This window comes from Pagrus pagrus, assembly GCF_965226575.1.
Source record: "Pagrus pagrus genome assembly, chromosome: 3".
Lineage (NCBI taxonomy): Eukaryota > Metazoa > Chordata > Actinopteri > Spariformes > Sparidae > Pagrus > Pagrus pagrus.
The window spans coordinates 36,809,648-36,829,257 of record NC_140187.1 but is presented as its reverse complement, the minus strand read 5'-3'; the positions used below and the strand labels follow the sequence as shown (position 1 = coordinate 36,829,257).

Sequence of the window (19,610 nt, the reverse complement as noted above, 5' to 3'; positions counted from 1 at the left end):
AAGTGCACACAGCTGAGTAAACGGACAAGGCACTGGCTGACCTAAGGAATTATTGAAGTTTTGGTCTCACTGACTCAAATATAACAAAAGTGCATTTTGTGCTCAGTCCTCATAACTGTATTCAACTTTACTACACTCCCAAACTGCACAAGGCTCTTGTTCCTAACGCCAGGTTCAGACAGGACGCGGAAGTGCCCTGATCGGCTGCGAAGTCATTTTCATTTCAGCGCCCATGTTAACCGATGGTGTCGTTCACATAGGCAGCGCTGAGGCGCTCTGCCCCGCTGCCAGCGCGCGCAGTGCAGCGATTGTTTCGGCGTCTGGTCTAATTTTTTCCTGTGCCGCGGCCGAATGTGTCAAGCCGGGCAGGAAGTCAAACAAAGCAACAACGAGAAATCCTGTCGATTTTCAAAATGAAACACATTTCAAAATAAAACTATTTTCGATAATTAAACACCCCGATTGACAGAAAACTACTATTACTATGAAGTGGACATACATTTACAGTCGTCAGGAAAACATGGCGTAATAAAATCGTCATCGCTAATGTTAACGTTTACAGCTATCAATATGAGTAAGTAGTAAGTTAGCTCTCTGTTTACGCTAATGTTAGCAGCTAACTAGCCAGTTAGCTTAACGAGACGACGGTCCCTCTTCATCGTCGTTGTCAGCCACAACATGCTTCCTTTTCAGGAGCTCGTGCATCACACTTGTGCTGCCGTGAAAGGCAAGTTCTGTCTTGCAGATATTGCATTGCACACTTTTTTCTTTTGTTTTCTTAAAATGCTCCCACACTTTTGAGCTCCGTTTTGAGCTCCGGGTAGCCATGATACCAGAGAGCCCGTCTGGTATAACTTCAGGTGACACCACGGCTGACCCTGATTACCACTACTGCGCATGTGTGTCAAGGACAGAAAGGCAGACGTGGCAGTGGAAGGTGCCGCAGCAGTTTTGAGAGAGAAAACAAAGTTAAAAAAAAAAAAAAAATTTTGATAGTCGACATAATCGTGACTAGTCGACTAATCGTGGCAGCCCTAGAGCTAAAGCTTTATCTTATTTCTAGGAACACAGTGATGACAGATTTATTTCCTTGTAGGCGTTTGACTTCAAAGCAAAAGAGATACGTGTATATGAATACTTGCTTCCTACACCAAAATCAGCATAAAAGACATGGCCCTTCTAAAGTGAGTCACATAACATACAACATTTATAATGTATTGGTAAGGTAATATGACAGTATGATAATACCTATTGCCACCTTTTATTTTTTTTAGCAACGTCTTCAGATTTTCAGGCGGCCTTCAAGACTGGACTTTCACATATCCCTCACAGTGGAAGCAGCAGGACTCTGTTAATTGTGGAGTATTTGTGTGTTCTGTAAGTCCCAGTTATATAAGGTACTTGACTACCTGTTTAGCATTGGTGGTCTGTGGGTTTATCAAAATCAATCGTTTTGCTTCTAACTAGGCTGCTGAAAATGAGGTGCGAAATCTTGAGGCCACTGCGGAGGCTCTGACTCTCAGCCAGTGCAGGGCTCTTCGTCTGCACCATGCAACACAAATGATCAAAAATGTGAATGCTAAGGTTAGACTACTTGATCTCTTCATGTCTCAAAATCTTTACTGGTAATAAAGCAAATGCTTAGGTTACAGCAAAGGTCTTTGTCACACAGGACTTCCCACTTACCGCAGCAGAAATGCTACAGATGGAGCAGGAAGAAGTTAAACTCCAGCAAGCTGAGGCCAAAAAGACAGACTCCAGCAGCCATTGCCTGGCATGGCAAATAAAGTCATGTTTGTTCCAGCGAGCAACTGGGACAACCAGGTATGTACATCAGAAATGACAACCTGGAATAATTATGGAATTATGGACCAATTTTGTAGTACTTCTAAAGATGAAGTGTGAAGTATTAGTGAAGTTGTCTCACTTCTGTTTTTCACGAGTGTCTTCCATGACCACATAAAGCACTACGCATGGGTACAATGCACAGCTTGCAAAAACTGGCTGCATTTTCAGTGTGCTGGTGTGGAGGGCGACTGGACTTCAAAAGATTTCTTTTGTGGATGCAACCTTGTCCCAGATGTGTAAGAATTATGTCATACATATCAGACCCATTTCTGCCACGGAAATGAAGCAATAATTGTTATGGCTTTGTTTGTTAAAGAAGTAGAAAAGCAGCCAGGAATTTCCCTTAATGTGTCCAATTAGTCTTAGAAAAACATCTTTTACATCATTTAGGTTAGCATGAGTAGGCATTATTACTGAAAACATTCAAATTTCACCTTGTTACACAAAGCAGGTTTTTAGCCTGTAGCTACATATGAAAAGGCTAGAGGCTAGTTATAAATAATGTACACTTTGATATATTCGGTCATGTAATGTGAACACTGTCAAAGTTAGACATGTTAAGATCTTGGTCCAATTTGGGCATTTCTTTTGTCTTTAACAGAGACGACATCCTTGAGTCTGTTAAAGCAGACCAAATTCTGACAGATGGAGACATAAAGGTAACAGCATCAGTACAGTGAGCTGTAAATTTTTTTAACCTATATGGCATTCATTACTTACACAAACTGTTAGGCTGTAATCTTCTAATTAATATCAATATGTCTAATATTATAGGATTTGGAGAGAGACCTACCGAGTGGACATGTTCTGTCCAACAGAATGTATCTGTGGAAGCACAGAGGATTTGATCCAGCCCTTCAAACACACTACAGTGAACATTTCACTTTATTCAGTGACACAAAGGTATGTACGGCGTTCTCTTTTTGTCTTATTTGCACACAGTCCTGTCTTCAAATAATTGCAAACAACAGTATGTGAGTGACCAATATCTGGAAATCACGACTTTCTAGAATTTATATTCCAAAACATACTTAAATTTTTGTAAAGATTTTGTAAGCAATATATGACAACTTTTAGGGAAGAAGTCTTTTTTGACAGAGAAATGCTGGTGAATGGGAGGAATGACATGACTTACCAAATGTTAAGTAACAGTACTTTTAGGCAGAGGATGGGGGAAAGAGAGGAACTGGTAAATATTGACAATATTGTTTTTCCACGTTTCATCTTTACTTGTTAACCCAGACAGAAGAATTTATTGAGCGACTGGAAAAAATCCTGTCAGTGCCTGGACCTGTAGCAGAGAAGCAGCAATTCCTTTCACAGGTCATTTTGCCAGAGGTGAGCTAAAACATATTATTATTATTACTGTTATTGTTGTTGTTGTTGTTGATTATCATGTTTGTTTTGTAGATTTTGATTAAGTGGTTGCAAAACAACAGCAACATGTGCCGATACCAAGCAGAATCTTTGCTTATGAAGAGCACATCTTCCCAGGACAAGACAAGGTATAGTTTGTGTTGTGGCTGTGCATGCACAACATTACTTTTATCTTTTCTGTCTGTCTTGGCATAAATTACTTTTGCAGATCAAGTTAACATAATTGCAGAATGTAGCATGGATTCATTTTCAGATCCTTATCTTTTACTGTTTTTCCAGAGCTGCAGAGATCACAACGGGAGACACAGAAAGCTCAGAAGAGGTAAGACATTTCTAAACACAATCAATCAATCAATCAATCAATCAATCAATCAATCTCTCTCTCTCTCTTTCTCTCTCTCTCTCTCACACACACACACACACACACACACTCTGGAGATTAATCATGTGAAACATATTTCATGTATGAAAGTTTCAGTGTCATATATATATATTATGAAGACATAAATACAGGCAGATTTGATGTTGGTACATAGATTGACTGACTAACTTAAAGCTATGGTCTACGATTTAAAAGATTTGTTATTATTATTAACATCATTTAGATGGTGGTTTTGACCCAATAGTACCACCCACACAATGTGGAGAGTAAAAGGAACCAAAAAAAACCATTCTCTCTAGTGTCTGTAAAACTGAAAAGAAATTGACCAATAGGAATCATCCGGCCCGGATGGCTCCTATTGGATCAATTTTCCGATCCAATCCTCGCTCACTCTCCTGCTCCTGCTCCCGTCTGGTTCCGACCCACTTCCGCATTTGAAACTGTTTCGGCGTCTGGTCTAATTTTTTCCTGTGCCGCGGCCGAATGTGTCAAGCCGGGCAGGAAGTCAAACAAAGCAACAACGAGAAATCCTGTCGATTTTCAAAATGAAACACATTTCAAAATAAAACTATTTTCGATAATTAAACACCCCGATTGACAGAAAACTACTATTACTATGAAGTGGACATACATTTACAGTCGTCAGGAAAACATGGCGTAATAAAATCGTCATCGCTAATGTTAACGTTTACAGCTATCAATATGAGTAAGTAGTAAGTTAGCTCTCTGTTTACGCTAATGTTAGCAGCTAACTAGCCAGTTAGCTTAACGAGACGACGGTCCCTCTTCATCGTCGTTGTCAGCCACAACATGCTTCCTTTTCAGGAGCTCGTGCATCACACTTGTGCTGCCGTGAAAGGCAAGTTCTGTCTTGCAGATATTGCATTGCACACTTTTTTCTTTTGTTTTCTTAAAATGCTCCCACACTTTTGAGCTCCGTTTTGAGCTCCGGGTAGCCATGATACCAGAGAGCCCGTCTGGTATAACTTCAGGTGACACCACGGCTGACCCTGATTACCACTACTGCGCATGTGTGTCAAGGACAGAAAGGCAGACGTGGCAGTGGAAGGTGCCGCAGCAGTTTTGAGAGAGAAAACAAAGTTAAAAAAAAAAAAAAAATTTTGATAGTCGACATAATCGTGACTAGTCGACTAATCGTGGCAGCCCTAGAGCTAAAGCTTTATCTTATTTCTAGGAACACAGTGATGACAGATTTATTTCCTTGTAGGCGTTTGACTTCAAAGCAAAAGAGATACGTGTATATGAATACTTGCTTCCTACACCAAAATCAGCATAAAAGACATGGCCCTTCTAAAGTGAGTCACATAACATACAACATTTATAATGTATTGGTAAGGTAATATGACAGTATGATAATACCTATTGCCACCTTTTATTTTTTTTAGCAACGTCTTCAGATTTTCAGGCGGCCTTCAAGACTGGACTTTCACATATCCCTCACAGTGGAAGCAGCAGGACTCTGTTAATTGTGGAGTATTTGTGTGTTCTGTAAGTCCCAGTTATATAAGGTACTTGACTACCTGTTTAGCATTGGTGGTCTGTGGGTTTATCAAAATCAATCGTTTTGCTTCTAACTAGGCTGCTGAAAATGAGGTGCGAAATCTTGAGGCCACTGCGGAGGCTCTGACTCTCAGCCAGTGCAGGGCTCTTCGTCTGCACCATGCAACACAAATGATCAAAAATGTGAATGCTAAGGTTAGACTACTTGATCTCTTCATGTCTCAAAATCTTTACTGGTAATAAAGCAAATGCTTAGGTTACAGCAAAGGTCTTTGTCACACAGGACTTCCCACTTACCGCAGCAGAAATGCTACAGATGGAGCAGGAAGAAGTTAAACTCCAGCAAGCTGAGGCCAAAAAGACAGACTCCAGCAGCCATTGCCTGGCATGGCAAATAAAGTCATGTTTGTTCCAGCGAGCAACTGGGACAACCAGGTATGTACATCAGAAATGACAACCTGGAATAATTATGGAATTATGGACCAATTTTGTAGTACTTCTAAAGATGAAGTGTGAAGTATTAGTGAAGTTGTCTCACTTCTGTTTTTCACGAGTGTCTTCCATGACCACATAAAGCACTACGCATGGGTACAATGCACAGCTTGCAAAAACTGGCTGCATTTTCAGTGTGCTGGTGTGGAGGGCGACTGGACTTCAAAAGATTTCTTTTGTGGATGCAACCTTGTCCCAGATGTGTAAGAATTATGTCATACATATCAGACCCATTTCTGCCACGGAAATGAAGCAATAATTGTTATGGCTTTGTTTGTTAAAGAAGTAGAAAAGCAGCCAGGAATTTCCCTTAATGTGTCCAATTAGTCTTAGAAAAACATCTTTTACATCATTTAGGTTAGCATGAGTAGGCATTATTACTGAAAACATTCAAATTTCACCTTGTTACACAAAGCAGGTTTTTAGCCTGTAGCTACATATGAAAAGGCTAGAGGCTAGTTATAAATAATGTACACTTTGATATATTCGGTCATGTAATGTGAACACTGTCAAAGTTAGACATGTTAAGATCTTGGTCCAATTTGGGCATTTCTTTTGTCTTTAACAGAGACGACATCCTTGAGTCTGTTAAAGCAGACCAAATTCTGACAGATGGAGACATAAAGGTAACAGCATCAGTACAGTGAGCTGTAAATTTTTTTAACCTATATGGCATTCATTACTTACACAAACTGTTAGGCTGTAATCTTCTAATTAATATCAATATGTCTAATATTATAGGATTTGGAGAGAGACCTACCGAGTGGACATGTTCTGTCCAACAGAATGTATCTGTGGAAGCACAGAGGATTTGATCCAGCCCTTCAAACACACTACAGTGAACATTTCACTTTATTCAGTGACACAAAGGTATGTACGGCGTTCTCTTTTTGTCTTATTTGCACACAGTCCTGTCTTCAAATAATTGCAAACAACAGTATGTGAGTGACCAATATCTGGAAATCACGACTTTCTAGAATTTATATTCCAAAACATACTTAAATTTTTGTAAAGATTTTGTAAGCAATATATGACAACTTTTAGGGAAGAAGTCTTTTTTGACAGAGAAATGCTGGTGAATGGGAGGAATGACATGACTTACCAAATGTTAAGTAACAGTACTTTTAGGCAGAGGATGGGGGAAAGAGAGGAACTGGTAAATATTGACAATATTGTTTTTCCACGTTTCATCTTTACTTGTTAACCCAGACAGAAGAATTTATTGAGCGACTGGAAAAAATCCTGTCAGTGCCTGGACCTGTAGCAGAGAAGCAGCAATTCCTTTCACAGGTCATTTTGCCAGAGGTGAGCTAAAACATATTATTATTATTACTGTTATTGTTGTTGTTGTTGTTGATTATCATGTTTGTTTTGTAGATTTTGATTAAGTGGTTGCAAAACAACAGCAACATGTGCCGATACCAAGCAGAATCTTTGCTTATGAAGAGCACATCTTCCCAGGACAAGACAAGGTATAGTTTGTGTTGTGGCTGTGCATGCACAACATTACTTTTATCTTTTCTGTCTGTCTTGGCATAAATTACTTTTGCAGATCAAGTTAACATAATTGCAGAATGTAGCATGGATTCATTTTCAGATCCTTATCTTTTACTGTTTTTCCAGAGCTGCAGAGATCACAACGGGAGACACAGAAAGCTCAGAAGAGGTAAGACATTTCTAAACACAATCAATCAATCAATCAATCAATCAATCAATCAATCTCTCTCTCTCTCTTTCTCTCTCTCTCTCTCACACACACACACACACACACACACTCTGGAGATTAATCATGTGAAACATATTTCATGTATGAAAGTTTCAGTGTCATATATATATATTATGAAGACATAAATACAGGCAGATTTGATGTTGGTACATAGATTGACTGACTAACTTAAAGCTATGGTCTACGATTTAAAAGATTTGTTATTATTATTAACATCATTTAGATGGTGGTTTTGACCCAATAGTACCACCCACACAATGTGGAGAGTAAAAGGAACCAAAAAAAACCATTCTCTCTAGTGTCTGTAAAACTGAAAAGAAATTGACCAATAGGAATCATCCGGCCCGGATGGCTCCTATTGGATCAATTTTCCGATCCAATCCTCGCTCACTCTCCTGCTCCTGCTCCCGTCTGGTTCCGACCCACTTCCGCATTTGAAACTACAAGCGGACAAGAGGTTTGTTTTGCCCTGAGCTGTTCAGCTGCCTCTGCTCGCCCCACCGACAAAGAGTCAAAGAAAGAAAGTCTGTCACTGAAAAGACACAAAGCGAGATGTGAAATAAAGAGGGCTCAAGCCGAATAAACATCGGGTCATCGTTTGAACGGTGGCGAAAGGTCCGTGAAGATATGGACCCGGTGCTGATACAGCGGCGTTTCTGTTGAGCAGGTAATCTTTCGTCTTTATTGTGGATGTTGTGACACAGCTAAGTTTCATGCCGATGCTGGCTTATGACTGTGAAAGCTGCCGTTAGTTTGTTTCTGTGTTATTAGACAGTGTCTGTCTCTGCAGTATTGTCAACACTTGTTTACTTGTTCGACGGAGACGTTAGCCTCTATGCTAGCATTGTAAGCTAACAACAAGCTAACATTGCTAACATGTTTACACCAAATCAGCCTATTTATTTGCTCGTGGCAGCTAAATGAAGCAGCAAGTAAGATGAATGAAGGGATGGATGAAATCCCAACGCGAAGCGGAGGGGTTTCGGATTTATTTCCGGATTTTTATCTTATTTGTCCGGATTTATTTCTCCATAACAACCTCTCGCCCGGTCACTACTCAACTGTTATGCTAACCCTCCTCCCGGTCTTGTCTGTTTGTTTTCAACGAAGCCTTTGCTAAATCAATATGATGGATTATCATATAGGCGTTACGATGTGTGTATTTGTGTGTCTTATCTGTCATAAACAAGAGATTACGGTTTACGGACACGTTTGTGTCGCGGTCTGTGTGAGTCTCGGAGCAGCTGTGTGTGTCCTAGCTGCTGTCTGGTGCTACTCAGACAGCAGCTGGGACACACACAGTTGCTCCGAGACTCACACAGGTTTGTTTTTCAGCCACAATGTGGAAGCGATCGTTGTGATTAAAGCTGGCGGCAGCATCTGTTAGTCTCTTGGCCCTCAATAACTTTTAGAAGTGGCTAACTTAGCTGTTGTAACTTATTACGTAGCTGTAAGGTAACGTAGCTATAGCATGCTAATGACGTTACGCTAGCTTGACTGTGGAGCTTAGCTGTGGACATTGTAATGACTTACAAGATTTACGTTAGTTTCAACGTGCATTGTAATAACTTTATCTGTGAATCCGACATCGTTACTCCGCATTCAAAGCTGGGCTGTATTTGGTTTCTGCCGGCTTGTTGCTCTTGGTGCTTGTTGCGGGACGTATAAAGTTCGTTGAAGAGAAAAAAAAAAAAGAAAGCTTGTAGCCAGAGGGGGTGTGTCGCGGGACTCCGAGGGGAGAGCGATACAAGCTTGGAGGGGAGGGGTTAAGGAGCACAGAGGGGAGGGGTGTGTGTGTGGGGGGATGCTTTTTTCAAACCTTTCTCAGATCGTAGACCAGAGCTTTAATTTCTGCACTCAGCAACAAAAACTAACTATATTTGAAGTTGCTCTGATCCACCTGAAAACTGGGTTGCTGAAAGTACTAACTTGCTTCATACTATTAAATGCAATACACAACAACAACAAAGTTGTTCTGGTTTTACGCCTTTGCCATCACAGATGTTCAGTGGCCAGAGCCCACTTCACTTGCTCAAAGGCGACACCTGATGGCGGAAGTTGTACATAACGTTCACAATCACGAGAACATTAGTTTGACATTATGAACCTTGAAGCTTAGATAGTCACCTGTATATGTTGGCAGATTAAGTATTTCATATGCAAGCTCAATCTGGGAGGTGAATGAAGTAGATGTTTTAAATACAAAATTTAACAACTGTAAGGTCTAGAAGTATTCCATTTAAAATTATGCACTGCAAATGCGCAATCATTTTGAGGCATTATTTGAGAACAACACAAATATGTAGCCTACTATATACTTTGACCGCACTGAATTTTTTTGTTTTCTGCAGGAAAATAGATTTTTGAGACATTGCATGACTGCAGCTGACTGGTTGCAGTCTGCTGTCCTTTCAATGGACGAACTGGAACAAGCGGAGATCCTCAGTTCACTAAAACAATGGGGAACTGACCACAGTGATGAAGATTCTCCTGCACAATTCTTCATGTTTGCCTTTGAGAAAAAACAGGACTACGACCAATTCTGTGCAAAAATGATGGATGAAGCAAATTACAAAGTGTTTGCCAGATTTCAGGAAACTTAAAGGCTTAAAACAACAGTAATAAAAAGACTGAACAAAAAAAGCTAAATAGTGTCTTCTTTACTGTGCTGTTGAGACTGACAGAACAAACAGGGAAAAAAGCTACCCACACACACAAAAATCTCACAAACTTCTATAGCCCACCCAATCCCTTCCCCCCTGCACACCCCCACCCGCAGATTTTGGCATTCTTAAATTCTAACAATATTGACAGCTTTGATTGTGCTACATTTGCACGAAGTCTTGATTAAATCAAATTTACTATCAAAAACTAGCCAACGTAAAACCAAAGTCACCTCATCCTGTGGCAGGTGGGTGGCAACGGCAGGTCGGTAAATGCCGTGGTAGGTGGGTGGCAGGAGGGAGAGAGATAGAGAGAGAGAGAGAGAGAGTTAGTTTCTATACATCGACCCCGTGATTTTGGCATTCATAAATTCAACAAATATCTAGTGCTCTGATAATGCTACATTCTTATGTGCTAAGTCTTTATGGTTAAATCCCTTTTTATTATCGATTTAACAGCCCCACAGTCACTTCATCCTGTGGCAGCTGCTTCAAACAGCTGTAGTTGCCGTGGCAGGTCGGTAAATGCCGCGGCAAGTCAGTGGCAAGTGCCTCATAAAGCTGTAGTTGCCGTGGCAGGTCAGTAAATGCCGCGGCAAGTCAGTGGCAAGTGCCTCAAACGGCCTCAGTTGCCACGGCACCTGAAGATGCCACCGGAAGTTGCCACAGCAAACAGCGACAGCTGCCGCGTCACCTCACGGCAGGCATGCAAACAGGTCAGGGCTGAAAAAGGTGAGAAGGATATGTGGGGGGGGGGGTCTTGCACAGTGTGCAGTCCACCTCCCCGTACTGCACATCCTCCCTTTTGAAGAACTCCACAGCTGTCTTCTCCCTGGACTGGAGGGTGTACTTGACCGTTTGAATGGCATTGAATGTTGAAATGTTCATGTTTCCACTTCTATGGTCAATGACCTCATTCATCAAGCTAAAAGAAGACTCGACTCTGGGTCCATGAAAGATGCTGTATACATACTGTATCCAACGTCACCATTTTAGTCGACGAAAAGTCTTGGCATTTTAGTCTAGTTTTAGTCAAAGAAAATCCAAAGTGAACCAATCCATAGTTTTAGTCAATAGTCTTTTTTTAGTCTTTGAAAGCAGATTGACAGTAATGTTAATCACAATTAATCTAGTCAAACCACTAGATTCATTTTAGTCTTTTTCTCACTCATCTCACAAGATTTATGTCATTATTACCTGATGAAGTAGCTCCACATGTTGAATGATTAGGAATGCTACGTTGCTAGAGGAGCAGCTGCAAAGACACGTGTTGCTGCTTTCTGTCAGCCCGTGCCACACCGATGTGAACCTAAAACACTGCTGACGTGATGTCTGAAGTAAGATAGGTAATAGGTTGCCAAAGATCCCACCAAATTTTATTTTTTTAAGCAGGTAAATCGACCCAGATGAAGCTACGACATCTCAGGAATAATAAGTTTTATCAGGCAGGAATACATTTATTGAAACACGGGTTAACACGTGAAATTACTCTAGCGCGTTTCACCAGAGAAGCTCTGTTTGTACTCGCCGCACTTAGCACAGAGCACCGGTGTTGTGTGTGCTCCTCACTCAGGCGCACACACACACACACACACACACCTGGCAGCAGCGCAGGAGGAGAAAAAAAACTGACGCGCATTTAGTGAAGGCAAATTTTGGATTGTAATTTAAAAGTCTGTGACGAAAAAAGAGACACATTGTATTAAGTTTTTATTTGATTAAGTAGATTTCGTCTCGTCTTTTTCCGTCAACAAAAAATGCGTGTTAATTTCGTCACAGTCAGTGTTTAAGGGCATTGATTTCATCTCGTCTTCGTCTCGTTTTCGTCATGAAATAAACCATCGTTGATGAATATTTTTCGTCTCGTCTCGTCTGACGAAATTAACACGCGTGGTGAATCGATAAGACTGAAAGAGTGCTGGGCAGGCACTCCTCCAGTCTTATCGATTCACCACGCGAAAAGCTTCTTCTTCTTCTTCTTTGTGTTTAACAGCGGTTGTCGTCCAGCCAAAGATACTACTGATTACTACTATCCAGCCGTTTTGCCACACACACACCTCTAGCGTTATGGCGGTGAATTGCAAGTCCTCTGCTCCACGGTCCCATGTATAGAAATGCATATCCGCTCCCGCTCCCCCCTCCCAAAAAACATTTTCTCATCGGTTCTACACGATTCACGTGGATGACCTATTTTGGATTCAAAACGGCGAATTTCACCAAAAGGTGAGGGATTTGCATGCCTTCACGGTGCCACCGGAAGTGCCACGGCTAGATGCCACTGCCACGATTTGCGCCTGCTCTTTCTCGAAAGATCTTTAAAAAAATATTGACGCTGGTGGTGGAGATTGAAGGGGATGACAGAGTGACGATGATGGAGCTCCTAAGAAAAGTAAAGGGAGAATGTGGAGAGTTGATTGGGTGCAGATTTAAAACACCAAAAAGCTACAAGCTAACTATGAGGGACAACATTGGGAAAGCAAAAATCATGGACAGACTAAAAATCAAAAACAATGTAATCATAGGGAGGGAATTGGGCATAGACAAAATGGTGGTCTCTTTTATTAATTTGCCCACTTATATTGAGGATATGGCAATACTGGAGAAATTAAGAGACTGGGGAGTCAAGCCCATATATATTGTTAGATACATGCTTTAAATGTGTGAAACAGGGCCATTAGGCCTGGGAGTGCACAGAGCAACAGACTGGAGGAGGAGGCTGGAGTAAGGAGAGGTGTAATGATGAGAAACAGAGCCACGGTGAAAGTGGTGAAAAGGAGTGGGCCGGCAGGAGAGGAGCAGAGTGGGGCAGGAGAAACAGGAGACAATGAGGAGCAGATGCGGGAAAAAAGAGGAGCAGGATGGAGCGGGAAGGTGGAGAAGAGAGGGAGATGAAAGTGACTGTGAGCAGCGTGGACAATGTGGCGGATGGAGGAGAGGAGGAGAGCGGCGCGGGTGAGAGAGGGATGGGTGGGGGATTGGATGGGGAGACAAGCGGGGTAAGTACGGGGGGACAGGGGGGAGGGAGAGGGGGGACAAGTGAGGGTACCGGGTGAGAATGAATAGGTTAGAGTGGACGGTGTCTGATGTTACGGACAGTGAGGGAGATACCATGGAGAAGGTGGGAGAAGTGAGGAAAAGACCCATGACAAGACGTAAGGTGAAAAGGCTGGACAAATTGAAAAAGTACTAAATCATGACGGGTGGCAATTTTGGTGAAGAGGGGAGTGATTGAGGATGTAAGAAAGAGTGTGGATGATGGGGACGGGAGAGTGATTGGGATTACATTTGAACACATGGGGGAAAAGTTTTAACTAATGAATGTATATGCACCGAATGAGGAAAGAGAGAGAAGGTGGGAGTGGGAGGAATGTGTGGTGACAACTGTATGATTGTGGGTGATTTTATTGTGTGGTGGCAAGGTTAGATGCTTTATCTTGTGTGTTTCAGGAGTGATTCATCCAGAGGTGTGCTGAGACAGGTGATGAGAGAGAAGAGACTGATTGATATGTGGGGAAATAGAAATCCAGAGGGGAGGGTTTTTTCTAGACAGACAAGAGGTGAGGGGATGTTAAAACAGAGTATTAAATACAGGATAGATTTAGTTTTGGGAGCAAAGGGCATAGCAGACAGACAAACAAGTTGAAAGGAGGGGAAGTGTTGTGTAGTGTTTGAATGGTGGTTTAGCGAAGGATGAAAGGTATAAAAAGAAAGTGAGAGAATGTATAAACAGGAGAATGAATGAGAGTATGTGTGAGGAGGACATCTGGAGGTGGTGGGAGAGTTTAAAAGCAGAGATTAAAAAGATGAGTAGCCTAGTTTATAGCAGAGACAGGAACAGGAAGGAGAGGGAGAGGAAGCTAAATGAGGCAAAGCTTCGCGGAGAAAAACTCATTTGTAATGACTTAGTTGCCACAGCTGGAGACTAACGTTAGCTTACTTTAACTTTAACGCTAATTCGCGGGGAAAACACCGCATATTCTCGGTCGAATAACTCACACACTATGCACCCTAACTACATGTAGAGACCATTAAATGAAAACACATAATTTCAGCTTTCCAAAGATATAAGTTACTTCTATGTGAGGCAAAGCTTCGCGGAGAAAAACAGCTTTGTAATGACTTAGTTGCTGCAGCTGGAGGCTAACGTTAGCTTACTTTGACTTTCATGCTAATTCGCAGCGAAAACACTGCATATTCTTGGTTGAATAACTCACACACTATGCATCCTAACGACATATAGAGACCATTAAATGAAAAGCTTTCCAAATGTGAGGCAAAGCAGAGAAAAACGGCTTTGAAATTATTTAACAGCCAAAAAAGTGGAGCATAAAGTGAGTTACCTTGATCCAAAAGATTGTTCATTTACTAACTCACACAACTAATAGAAAGTTGTGACAAGCTGTCTAATATTTTAGGCTAATGATGTTTACCTTACCTTTGAGCTCTTCTATCGGTATGTGTCAAGTCGTAACATTATCCACCATAAAGAGAACGGTATCCATCCACCTGTTGTCTCTTCTTGATCCCACAATGCAGCGCGGTTCAAGCACAATTCAAGTTTTGTAGTAATTTGTTGTTATCACAAAGGATGTTTTGAATACAGTATTTTACTGTGAAATAATACAGTAAAATGATGTGAAATCCTGGTATCAGTTTTTTCACAGTAATTTACTTTGTCTGCATCTTAAAAAGGAAGGTGTCCAGGTTGCATTCCTCCAAGAAACCCATTTGAATGAGGAGGAGCACAACAAATATCTCAGGGAATGGGTCGGACGGGTATATTTTACATCTTATTCTACAAATGAAAGAGGTGCAATTGTATTAGTTCATAGATTGTTGCCATTTACAGCTAGAATAGTTATAGTTATAAAGATACAGTTGGAAGGATAGTTCTAGTAAAAGGAGAACTGTATGGAGAATCAGTATTGTTAGGAAATGTTTATGCTCCTAATGTCTATGACGCAGACTTTTTTGCCTTCCTACTCAGTAAAATTACTGAAATGGACTGTGCAAATATGATAATTAGAGGTGATTTTAATTGTTATTTTTCCCCCTCTCTAGCTAGAGACCCCATTCATAAAGATCAGTCAAAATCTGACAGAGCACTACAAAAATTGAGATATTTAACCTGTTAGATGGTTGGAGATATATGAATCCCAATAACAAAAAATACACATTTTATTCTCCACCTCACTTGTCATTCTCACAAATTGACTATATATTTATATCTGAACACCTAGCCCATTTGGTAGGACAGTCTGGCATTGGATCCATTGCCCTTTCAGACCATGCTCCTGTCACTCTGAAAATGCAGCCTCTTAGGCCCCCCGAGCGATCGTTCTCTTGGAAAATGAATGCATCACTGTTTCATGACGATAATTTTATCAAATTCTTGGAAACACAGACAAATGACTGCAATGACTCTGATCCGAGATTGGTGTGGGAAGCTTATAAAGCTTACATGCCAGGCATGATTATATCATTCTCTAGCAAGAAGAAAAAAGAGCACGCTCAAGAACAATCATGAATTGAAAAGAAAAGAAAAAAAATTAGAGGAAGATTTTCATAGATCCAAATCGGATGGGGTGCTTAAAGAGTTAAAGGAGGCAAGACTACTGTTGACTAATTTACTAACAAAGAAGGCTGAGTCTGATATTTTGTTTGCTCGACAAAGATTGTTTGAATTTGGAAATAAGCCAAGTAAGTTCTTAGCTCGTCTTGCAAGAAACTCTCCCCAAAAAGCTTTGATTGCTGCAATATCTGATGAGGATCAAATCTGTCAAACAATACAAAGATCAATGAATGCTTTCAGAAATTTTATGAAATGTTGTATACCTCAGAATTGGACAACGATACACTTACCAGTAATCATTTTTTTGGATGGCTTACAGATGCCTCAGCTAACAGATGAACAAGTTAAACTGTTGAAAGGACCTGTTATATTAACAGAAATTGATAAAGCAATCTCCTCACTCCAGTCAGATAAAAGTCCAGGGGCTGATGGATTCTGTGTACAGTTTTATAAAAAGATGAAAAGTAAAATTAACAAACTATTACAACGTATGTTCAACAAATCTTTTGAAGAGGACGAACTCCCAAAATCTACATGCTAGGCTCATATTATAGTTATCCCCAAAAAAGGAAAAATCCAGAACTATGCGCTTCTTATCGCCCGATTAGCCTACTTGGAGTGGATGTAAAAATACTTTCAAAAATAGTGGCTAATCGACTAGAAAGAGTGGTGACTGATATAGTTAATGCAGACCAAACAGGGTTTATAAAAGGCCGTACTTCATCAAATAACACAAGATGTTTAATTAATATTATTCACTATCTTAATTTTCATCAAACTCCAAGTGCTATAGTAACGATGGATGCAGAGAAAGCATTTGTTCGCATTGAGCGAAAATACATGCTTAAAGTGTTGAAAAGATTTGGCTTTCAATCATATTTTGTTCAATGGGTACAGCTTTTATACAAAATGCTCACTGCCTCGGTCTTAACAAGCCAGTTTTCCAGGTACAGCTCAAGGGTCACCACTATCACCTCTGATGTTTTCTTTAGCTATAGAGCCATTAGCATAGCTAGCCGACAAACAGGGCCGGACTGGGAAACTTTTTCAGGCCAGGAGTCAGTCATGTAACCAGGCCACCCTGGCCTTGCCCACACACACACACACACGCGCGCACACACACACACACACACACACACACACACACACACACACACACACACACACACAGTGCATTCCAAATAGAAGTCCACATATGGGACCTATTGTACAATCTAAGGTTGGAATATACAGTAACTTTTATATTTGGGCTGGTAAATACAGTAACACAACAATCCTCAGCAAAATCCACTAACGCACTTAATAGAAGAGAATAAAGGTTTTACATATTAAGTAGTGCCAAGGTAACAGCTATACATACAAAGTCATGTCATGTAGAATATCAACTGCCTCACTGGCACATATTTTTTATGTGTAGCCTACAATATAACCTAATAAACAAAGACAACTAAGTCCAAATCAAATAATTAATCAGCTATGAGGGGACAGCCTTCGAACACATGTTCACAGAACACATGCGGCACGCACTGACAGACACATATATGCAATGTATAATACAGTCCAAGAGCATAGTTCCTAATAAGCAATCACATAATATTGACTAATATTTTATATAGGCTCTAATTATCATACTGGGGAATACTAATGAACCACAACCTAAATCTAAGGTTGGAATACATAGCTTTCATGTTTGGGCTGGGATACATAACAGCAAGTCAGCAACAGACAGCAAAATTCAACAACACTAGCGCTTAATAGAATAATGCTGTAGTGCCAAGACAGCTATTATTACAAATGAGAGCCATTTATGTCAAATGGCAGTGCCTGGTGGTGTTCATGTCTGCAACTTGTTGCATGTTGTTGCTCTACTGTAGAAATGATTCTGTACCTACTAATGAACCACAACCTACAATATAACCTAATAAACAAAGACAACTAAGTAAGATTATATCCCATTTGTTGCACAAATAAATAATTTCAAACACAGTAAATAAAAAAAAAAAGTGGCTTGTAAATCTGTGATTTTAAAATCCCGAGCCTTATTTTAATTTCAAGGCCAGGGCCTAGTAGGCTACATATTTACACTGTGTAAAAGTGTACAGCCTCAAGGACCAGAACTAGTGGTTTTTTTAGATAACTTAGCTTTTGGAGGGGGAGGGGGGCGTAAATTAGTCAATTTTAGGCATTTGGCCGCATCATCCTCCAGCGCCTTTCTTTTTCTTCTCACTCTCCCTCTCGGCACCGCCTTTGCTCTTTTTTTTTACCCGGGTTAGGGTCCATCATCGACGAAGCCTCATCTCCTCTCCCGGTCGCTCGCTACACACACACACACACACACACCGCAGCAGGTACCAGACACACGCCACAGACCCCTTCCTCCACACGCTGTGTGTGTGGTTGGTACGGACTGTTGGGGCGGGTGTTAATCGAAACAAACCAATCGTCTTGTCCTCCTCACATGCTACTGGCCTGATTGGCCTCTGATTGGCCTGGCATGCCTCTCTGACTTAGGAAAAAAAGTCAGATAGCCGCGACGCCGGCTGACCGGCAGCCTGTAAAAAAAGAGAGAGAGAGAGAGAGAGAGACGCAGGCCAGCAGGCCAATCATAGGCCGGCGCTTCGGGAATACTCCCGGGTCTCCCTATGGCCAGTCCGGGCCTGCCGACAAACCTTGAATATCAAAGGAACGGTGATAGGAACAACACAGCACAAAATTCTACTGTACGCGGACGATATCCTCCTGACATTAACACCAGACCCACCAAACTCAATACCTACGCTAATCGACTGTGTGAAAGAGATTGGTCAAATCTCTGGATATAAGTTTAATTTTACAAAATCTGAAATCATGCCTCTCGGTTTTTCGTATGAGTATGAACCTGACTTTGTAAAACCCTTTCGCTGGGCACCAGATGGATTCACATACCTGGGGGTTAAAATAACACCTAAAATTTGTCAACTTTATGCTGAAAATGTTAACCCCATGGTAAAACACATTAAGGACAAGGTGTTAGGTTGGAAGAAGCTTCCTGTATCCTTTCTTGGCAGAGTCAATCTTATGAAGATGATAATTATCCCCAAAATGATTTATCCTCTATCTATGCTTTTCATAGCTCTGAAGAGAAACAACATTAAAGATATAAATAAAGCTCTCTCTGACTTTATATGGGCTGGCAGAAAGCCTGAAAATAATTTAGATATTTTACAACCACCAAAAGAACATGTAGGATGGGGCCTCCCCACTATACAATCTCAATGCAAGCCAGAATTATCTCAATATGGGCAACTGCTCAACCAAAGCTACCATGGTTTGAGATTGAAGCAACCTTCTCCAAACCGTAATCTCCAGTCAACTTTCTTGATAAACGCAGGAGTTAACTACCAATTATGGGGAAAAAAATGTTTTTTAATTACTAATGTGGGTAATACTTGGAATTCTCTACGGAAATTATTTGGGACTAAACATAAATTGAGTTGTTTAACAACAATGACTGATAATCCTGATTTAACTAGGGGGGGCATTTTGATCTAACTATCAGAACTGGAATGAAGCAGGAATTTACCATATTTATGACCTTTGGGATAGGGGGAAATTTAAAACATTTGAATCATTACAGGCAACATACAAACTACAAACAAAAGAATTTTACAAATACCTTCAGGTCAGACACTATGTATATACTAAGATGGATAATATTAGAAAAGATTCTTTTAGATAGTCAAGGTCATTTTGTCTCCAAATTTTATTCCAAGCTGCAACATTTGAATACAGACAGACTATCATTCCTACGGAAATCATGGGAGACTCATGGGTTAAAAACAACAATAGAGACTGAAATATGGGAGGAAATTTTACTTCTACCATCGAAAATATCCATATGTAACAGACTCAGAGAAATGCAATATAATATCTTACAAAATGTCTATTTATCTTAATACGTATAGTAAATATACAGCAGGGGCCTCCCCAGACTGCCCAAAATGTAAGACTATTTTAGGGACAAGATTTCACTGCCTCTGGGAATGCGAA

At 40.7% G+C, this 19,610-nt stretch overlaps 2 long non-coding RNA genes across 2 annotated transcripts; both read left to right on the top strand.

Annotated features, from left to right (window-relative positions):
* Positions 1-3,135: 3,135 nt before the first annotated feature.
* Positions 3,136-3,551, top strand: LOC311253234. The gene is made up of 3 exons (XR_014621649.1): positions 3,136-3,186; positions 3,259-3,353; positions 3,505-3,551. It is a non-coding gene; the product is annotated as an uncharacterized lncRNA (long non-coding RNA).
* A 3,323-nt stretch (positions 3,552-6,874) lies between these two features.
* LOC311254332 lies at positions 6,875-7,290 on the top strand. The gene is made up of 3 exons (XR_014622238.1): positions 6,875-6,925; positions 6,998-7,092; positions 7,244-7,290. It is a non-coding gene; the product is annotated as an uncharacterized lncRNA (long non-coding RNA).
* Positions 7,291-19,610: the final 12,320 nt, after the last annotated feature.